This window comes from Spermophilus citellus, assembly GCF_964194105.1.
Source record: "Spermophilus citellus genome assembly, chromosome: X".
In the NCBI taxonomy this organism is placed as follows: domain Eukaryota; kingdom Metazoa; phylum Chordata; class Mammalia; order Rodentia; family Sciuridae; genus Spermophilus; species Spermophilus citellus.
In genome coordinates this window covers 105,955,436-105,963,862 of record NC_138190.1, presented here as the reverse complement: position 1 = coordinate 105,963,862, position 8,427 = coordinate 105,955,436, and positions in this window count along the sequence as shown.

Genomic DNA, 8,427 nt, shown 5'->3' with positions numbered 1-8,427 from the left:
TTTATCTAACCCTTGGAATGGAAAGGAAAATTAGTGGCTGGGCGTGGTGGCACACGCCTGGAATCCCAACGGCGTGGGAGGCTGAGACAGGAGGATCAAAGCCAAGCGCTAAGCAATTCAGTGAGACCCTGTCTCTAAACAAATTATATAAAAGGGCTGGGGATATGGTTCAGTGCCCCTGAGTTCAATCCCCAGTACAAAAAAAAAAATTAATATTATATGAGACTGCAGATAAAGAAGCCCAAAGGAGGCTGAGAGTGTAACTTAGTGGCAGAAAATTTGCCTAGCATGCTTGAGGCCCTGAGTTCCATCCCCAGTACAGCATGAAAATAGGAAGAAAGCCCTACAGAGGGAAGGGTCTTACATTATTACCTTCTTATCTGGCATGGTGGCACATGCCTGCAATCCCAGCTAGAGGGATATAGCTTAGTGGTAGAATGCCACTGGTTCAATTCACAGTACTGACAAAAAAAAAAAAAAAAAAAAAACTGGAAGGAATCAGAAAACATGGTTTTCCATCATGTCCACCTCATATGACCTTCAATGGCATCATGTTCAGTTTGTGTTGCCAATGTGATATTTAACCCTATTTTTATAGTGATACTTGCTAATTGTACCAATGTGAGCTTTTCTTCTTTTTGTTTCTCTCTCTCTCTCTCTCTCTCTCTCTCTCTCTCTCTCTCTCTCTCTCTCCTCTCTTTCTCTCTCAGTACTGGGAATTAATTGAACCCAAGGATGCTCTTCTAATGAGCTACATCCCCAGAACTTTTTTTTCTTTTTTTTTATTGGTTGTTCAAAACATTACATAGTTCTTGATATATCATATTTCACACTTTGATTCAAGTGGGTTATGAATTCCCATTTTTACCCCGTATACAGATTGCAGAGTCACATCAGTTACACTTCCACTGATTTACATATTGACATACTCATGTCTGTTGTATTCTGCTGCCTTTCCTATCCTCCACTATCCCCCCTCCCCTCCCCTCCCCTCCCCTCTTCTCTCTCTACCCCCTCTACTGTAATTCATTTCTCCCCCTTGTATTATTTTCCCCTTTCCCCTACTTCCTCTTGTATGTAATTTTGTATAACCCTAAGGGTCTCCTTCCATTTCCAAGCAATTTCCCTTCTCTCTCCCTGTCCCTCCCACCTCTCATCCCTGTTTAATGTTAGTCATCTTCTCATGCTCTTCTTCCCTACTCTGTTCTTAGTTACTCTCCTTATATCAAAGAAGACATTTGGCATTTGTTTTTTAGGGATTGGCTAGCTTCACTTAGCATAATCTGCTCTAATGCCATCCATTTCCCTCCAAATTCTATAATTTTGTCATTTTTTAATGCAGAGTAATACTCCATTGTGTATAAATGCCACATTTTTTTTATCCATTCGTCTATTGAAGGGCATCTAGGTTGCTTCCACAGTCTTGCTATTGTGAATTGTACTGCTATGAACATCGATGTAGCAGTATCCCTGTAGCATGCTGTTTTTAGGTCTTTAGGGAATAAACCCAGAAGGGGAATAGCTGGATCAAATGGTGGTTCCATTCCCAGCTTTCCAAGAAATCTCCATACTGCTTTCCAAATTGTTTGCACCAATTTGCAGTCCCACCAACAATGTACAAGTGTACCCTTTTCCCCACATCCTCGCCAGCACTTGTTGTTGTTTGACTTCATAATGGCTGCCAATCTTACTGGAGTGAGATGATATCTTAGGGTGGTTTTGATTTGCATTTCTCTGACTGCTAGAGATGGTGAGCATTTTTTCATGTACTTGTTGATTGATTGTATGTCCTCTTCTGAGAAGTGTCTGTTTAGGTCCTTGGCCCATTTGTTGATGATTGGGTTATTTGTTATCTTATTGTCTAATTTTTTGAGTTCTTTATATACTCTGGATATTAGGGCTCTATCTGAAGTGTGAGGAGTAAAGATTTGTTCCCAGGATGTAGGCTCCCTATTTACCTCTCTTATTGTTTCTTTTGCTGAGAAAAAACTTTTTAGTTTGAGCAAGTCCCATTTGTTGATTCTAGATATTAATTCTTGTGCTATGGGTGTCCTATTGAGGAATTTGGAGCCCGACCCCACAGTATGTAGGTCGTAGCCAACTTTTTCTTCTATCAGATGCCTTGTCTCTGGTTTGATATCAAGCTCCTTGATCCATTTTGAGTTAACTTTTGTGCATGGCGAGAGAAAGGGATTCAGTTTCATTTTGTTGCATATGGATTTCCAGTTTTCCCAGCACAATTTGTTGAAGATGCTATCCTTCCTCCATTGCATGCTTTTAGCCCCTTTATCAAATATAAGAAAGTTGTAGTTTTGTGGGTTGGTTTCTGTGTCCTCTATTCTGTACCATTGGTCCACCCGCCTGTTTTGGTACCAATACCATGCTGTTTTTGTTACTATTGCTCTGTAGTATAGTTTGAAGTCTGGTATCGCTATACCACCTGATTCACACTTCCTGCTTAGCATTGTTTTTGCTATTCTGGGTCTTTTATTTTTCCATATGAATTTCATGATTGCTTTCTCTATTCCAGAACTTTTTTTAAAAAATATTTTTTAGTCATTGATAGATCTTTATTTAATTAATTAATTTATTTGTATGGTTGAGATTCAAACCCATTGCCTCACACATTCTAGACTAGCACTCTACCACTGAGCTACAACTCCAGCCCCTCCCCAGAATTTTTAATTCATTATTTGAAACAGGATCTTCCTCCATTGTCCAGGCTTGCCTGGAACTTGCCATCCTTCTGCCTTAACCTTCTGAGCAGCTGGGATCACAGCCGTGTTTCAGCCTTTATTATTTATTTATTTTGGAACCAGGGATTGAACCCAGGAATGCTTAACCACCAAGCCACATCCCCAGCCCTTTGTTATTTATTTTGAGACAGGGTCTCACTAAGTTACTTAGAGCCTCACTAAGTGGCTGAGGCTGTCTTTGAACTTGCAATCCTCCTGCCTTAGCCTCCTGAGTTGTTGGGATTACAACTTTACACTACCATGCTTGGCTTCAGCCTTTATTATCATATCACATTTTCATTAAGCACATTCTTCTGTCCGTAAATTAGGAAAAGTAAGAGAAAATTCTCATGCAATTTTAGAATCAAAAGTGAAGTTGTGGTGCTGCAGTTGTAGCTCAGTGGTAGAGTGTTTGCATAGCGTGTGTGAGGCACTGGATTCAATCCTCAGCACCACATAAAAATAAATAAAATATTGTGCCCACAACTAAAAAAAATTAAAGTGATTTTGTAAGCCAGGTGTTATAGTTTGGATGTTAGGTGTCCCCCCAAAGGTCATGTGTGAAACAGTGCAAGAAGGTTCAGAGGAGAAATGATTGGGTTATAAAGTCTTAAACCAATCAGTGATTTAATCCCCTGATAGGGATTAACTGAGTGGTAACTGAAGTGGTGGGGTGTGGCTGAAGGAGGTGGGAATTGGAGCATTGCTTTGGGTATGTATTTGTATCTGGCTAGTAGACTGTCTGATTCCTGATCACCACATAAGCCACTTCCTTCTGCCACACTCTTATGCCATGTTGTTCTGCCTTACCTGGAGCCCTGAAGAATGAAGCCAGCTGTCTATGGATTGAGACCTCAGAAACCATGGGCTCTCAAATAAACTCTTCCTCCTCTACAGTTGTGCTGATCAGGCCATTTAGTCAGAGCAGCAAAAATGCTGACTAAAGCACAAGGCATGGTGGTGCATGGCTATAATCCCAGCACCTCAAGAGGCTGAGGCAGGAGGATCACAAGTTCAAAGCCAGCCTCAGCAATTTAGTAAGGCCCTAGGCAACTTATTGAGATCCAGTTTCAATTTTTTTAAAAAAAAGGTCTTGGGATGTAGCTCAGCAGTAAAGCACCTCTGGGTTCAATCCACAGTACCAAGTACATTTTTTTTTAAAGTTTCAGACCAGCCTAGTGAGATCCTATCTCAAAATAAAAATAAAAATAAATAAGAAGGGCTGGATATTCAGCTCAGTGGTAGAGAACCCCTGGGTTCAATCTCCAATAGCACAAACACACACAAAAGCAATAATCATGGAAATAAAGAAAATATCAGCCGGGCGTGGTGGTTCATACCTGTAATCCCAGTGACGCAGGAGGATGGCAGCTTCAAAGCCAGCCTTAGCCATTTAGTAAGGCTCAAAAAATCTTAGTGAGACCCTGTCTCAAAAAAAAAAAAAATGGCTGGCTATGTGGCTCAGTGGTTAAGCACCCCTGGGTTCAATCCCCAGTATGAGAGAGAAAGAGAGAGAGAGGGAGAGGGAGAGGGAGAGGGAGAGGGAGAGGGAGAGGGAGAGGGAGAGGGAGAGGGAGAGGGAGAGGGAGAGGGAGAGGGAGAGGGAGAGGGAGAGGGAGAGGGAGAATAGTAAGGTCAGTGAGATAAGAGTGATTAGGAAGAAGGGGTGGGTCATGTAGGACCTTGTAGGCTATTGTAGGCTATTTTAGGAACTTTGCTTTTACTGAGTAAGGGTTTTCAGCAAGGAATGACATGACCTGATCTCCCTTTTAAAAGGTTCGTCCCGGCTTCTAAGAATAAATGCAGGAGGCAAGATAGGAACCAGAGGGACCAATTAGGAGTTGGTTTCCTAGTAGAAGAGATGATACATTTATATGAATAATTTTAAGGTGCAGTACAATTTAACATAGTACCATCAAAAAACCTGCATTTGGATAAAGGGTGGGTGAGCTGCTGTAGCAATGAGCCACTAAAATTCAGCTGATCAAGTAAGACATTATTTCTCTCTTCATAACAGGCTGCTCAGCTAGGCCAATGGGACAATTCTGTTGCATGCTAGGTCATGGGCGCATCCACTTTCCAGATCATGGGAAGAAGGAAAGTGAAAAGGTTAGTGCAAGGGATTTCCCTTTTAAGCAAATGAGATGATATTTGTCTATCTCACTTTCTCTCGAATCCCTTTGACAAGAGCTTATTCACATGACTGAAAGAAAGATTAGGAAATGTTTTATTGGATGGCCCTGTTCCCAGGAAGGTGAGTGGATTTTGTAGAGGCAGCTAGAAGTCTCTCACAAGGCTCAAAATATTATTCAGGTCCAGGGCTAAAAGAAGTCACCTCTGACTAGGCGTGATGGCACAAACCTCTAAACCCAGGGACTCAGAAGACTGAGGTAGGAGGCTCTTGCAAATTCAAAGCCAGCCCGGGGAATTTAGGGAGACACAATCTCAAAATAAAAAGGCTGGAGATTGAAGCTCAGTGGTAGAGTGCCCCAGGGTCCATTCCCCAGTACTGCAAATAAAATAAAATAAAATAAAATAGAAAAGGAAAAGAAAGTATGACTGAGTTATATGTATATTGTGGTGGGTTCTATGAGTTTAATATAATTCAGAAGACATGAGCTAAGCTCCTTTATATCAGGGCCTCTTGAGAGTGGTCATACAGAGAATGAACAATCCACAATCCTTTCTAGCAGGCAGGAGATACAGAACTAAGGTTGATATAGGGGCATGAGAAATGCAATCAAATAGGGAGGATCTGGAAATGGTCTTTCAGGAAAGAGGCTCCATAAGACAAGGATCACAACCTGAAACAGAGCAGAGAGAAGAGCTTTAACAAAGGCCAGAGCAGGTGAATGCAAGTGTGGGGTGAGATGAGGTGAAGGGGGGTGTGTTGACAGATCAGGTGAGAAGGGTAACTAGCACACAACTATAATCCCAACTACTTTGGAGGCTGAGGCAGGAGCATTGCAAGTTTGAGGCCAAACTGGGTAATTTAGTAAGACTCTAAAAACAAAAGAACAAAATAAAACTATTTATTTATTTGTATGTGGTGCTGAGGATCAAACTAAAGGGAAAATGAGGAACGAGAGACAGGTAAGTGAGAAATGAAAGCAGAGACCAGGTAGAGACATACATGAGAGTTTATTTGTCAGAGCTGATAAATAAAGGCCATCTCTCTATAGGAGAGAGGCAAAACAGGCTTGAGTTCTGGGACTTTTATGGGAGAGGCTCAGGAATCAAAGCCATTGGGTCCATTGGGTTAAGGGTTGGGATGGTATGAGGGAGTGGTGAGCCTTTCTCAGAAACACCCTTGGGCGGAAAGCGAAACTTTTTCCTTAAAATGGTGGCTGTCACTTAAGATGGCCATCCAGATGCTAAGCAAGGACCTTATACAAACCTAGTGCCTCACATGGGTTAGGCAAGCACTCTACCATTGAGCTACAACCCCAGCCCAAAATAAAACAATCTTTTTAAAGGGCTGCAGATGTAGCTCAGTGGTGAAATGCTTGCCTAGCCTGTGCAAGGCCCTGGGTTCAATATCCAGTACTGAAAACAACAACAACAACAACAACAAAAAAACTATAAGTTGACAAGGATCAGTTTTTAGGAATCAGCTTGGCTTAGGCTGTAGTTCCTGTAACTGAATCAAACACAGATCTAGGTATTGCAGTAGAGATACTTTGTAGATGTGATTAACGTTCATTATTGTTTGGGTTTTTGTTTGTTTTTTGGTACTAGGGATTGAACCCAGGCAGGTAGGGCTTTACCACTGAGCTACTTATCCAGCATATTTTTAATTTTTTTTTGAGACAGGATCTCATTAAGTTGCTGAGGGCCTTGATAAATTGCTGAGGCTGACCTTGAACTTGCAATCCTCCTGCCTCAGCCTCCCAAATAACTGGGATTACAGGTGTGTACTCTCCACCAGTTTATTGGGTTGATTTTTAGGTAAAAGAGAGTTTTGTTTTAATGATTTTAGTTGTAGATGGTCTCAATACCTTTATTTTAATTCTTTATTTTTTTATGTGGTGCTAAGGATTGAGTTCAGTGTCTTACATGTGCTAGGCAAATACTCTATCACTAAGCTAAAACCCCAGCCCCTAAAAGAGATTTCCCTAGTTAATCTGGATAAGGTGCCTGATTCAATCTGTTGAAAGGCTTTAGGAGCCTGAGATTTTCCTGAAGAAAAAGAAATTCCTTCAGCTGTTGTCCTTCCTGATGGCCTGAGCCATGGATTTCAGACTAGCTTAGACAGCCTCCGAAATGGTGTAAGCCAATTCCTTAAAATAAATCCCTCAGTTGGGCACACCTGAAATCCCAGCAGCTGGAGAGGCTGAGGCAGGAAGATCATGAATTCAAAGTCAGCCTCAGCAAAAGCAAGGCCCTAAGCATCTCAGTGAGACTCTGTCTCTGAATAAAATACAAACTAGGGCTGGGGATGTGGCTCAAGTGGCAGAGTGCCCCTGAGTTCAATCTCTGGTACCAAAAAAAAAAAAAATCCCTTCATATACATCTCCTATTGGTTTGGTTTCTCTGGTTGACTCTGTCAATGTAAAACCATATTGTGGAGGAGTTTGAATGTCAGTTTGAAGGTGCTGAGGGTAAGAGTTAGAGCCCTGATGAGGGGTGATCTGATCCTTGACCTGGAGGGAAAGGGAAGGGGAAGAGAACATCATTTTGTTCAAGAAAATGTAGAGGGATGCCCTCTTGCCCACATTTCTAACAAACTCCAAAGCCCAGGGCTACTGAGAGAATTTTGTAAACACACTTCTCATTGAAAAGTCTTTCTCCCTCCCCCTTCCCCATGGGGTGTTTCTGCCTGTCTGGTTTAGCCTTCCTCTAAGATCCCAGACATTACAGGAGAGTCTAATTACACCCTTTTGTTCAATTAGTTATTTCTTCTGCAGGCATGTCTCTGGTAGCTTGCACAAAGTATAGTGCTCAGCCTCTGGATTATAGACATGAATAAGACAGGGCCCTTGTCCCCAAGATGTTTTCCAAACAGACTTGTGAATGACTAACTTTAATATAAACTGAGGGAAAGAACCACCCCCCCCCCCATCTTTACAGGAATAAAAGGAGGTAGTTGCCACAAAGTCCTCCCTTTCTGGGCCTGTCACTTCCATCCCATTATGCTGGGCTGCTTCTAGCATTAGCTCTGCCTTGCTGGGCTTCCTAGTCATCTTCCAGTAATCTTTCCTGCTCCTTCTAGTTATTGGCATTCCTTTCAAGATGTTTTCTCTCTTAAATCTGCTTATGTCTCTTCTGAGTTTTCCCTCTTTTATTTTATTTTTTGGTACTGGGGATTGGGGATTGAACCCAGGGGTGCTCTAATTCTGAGAGACATCCTCAGCCCTTTTTATTTTTTGAGACAGGGTCTCACTAAGTTGCTTAGGGCCTCACTAAGTTGCTGAGGCTGGGCTCGAACTTGTGATCTTCCTGCCTTAGCCTCCCGAGTTACTGGGGTTACAGGCTTGTGCCATAATGCCCCACTTTACTTTTCCCCTTTTGAGGATAGCCAGTGGAGCCTGCCCATTGTTCATATCCCCACCTTGGCCTTCTCAGCCAACTCAATGCCTAAGTAATGAAAGATGGGCCTCCACTACACCCCCCCCCCCCCCGCCTCTCTTTTGCAGTTTGAGAGATTGAACCCAGGGCCTCACACATACTAGGCAAGTTTACTACCACTGAG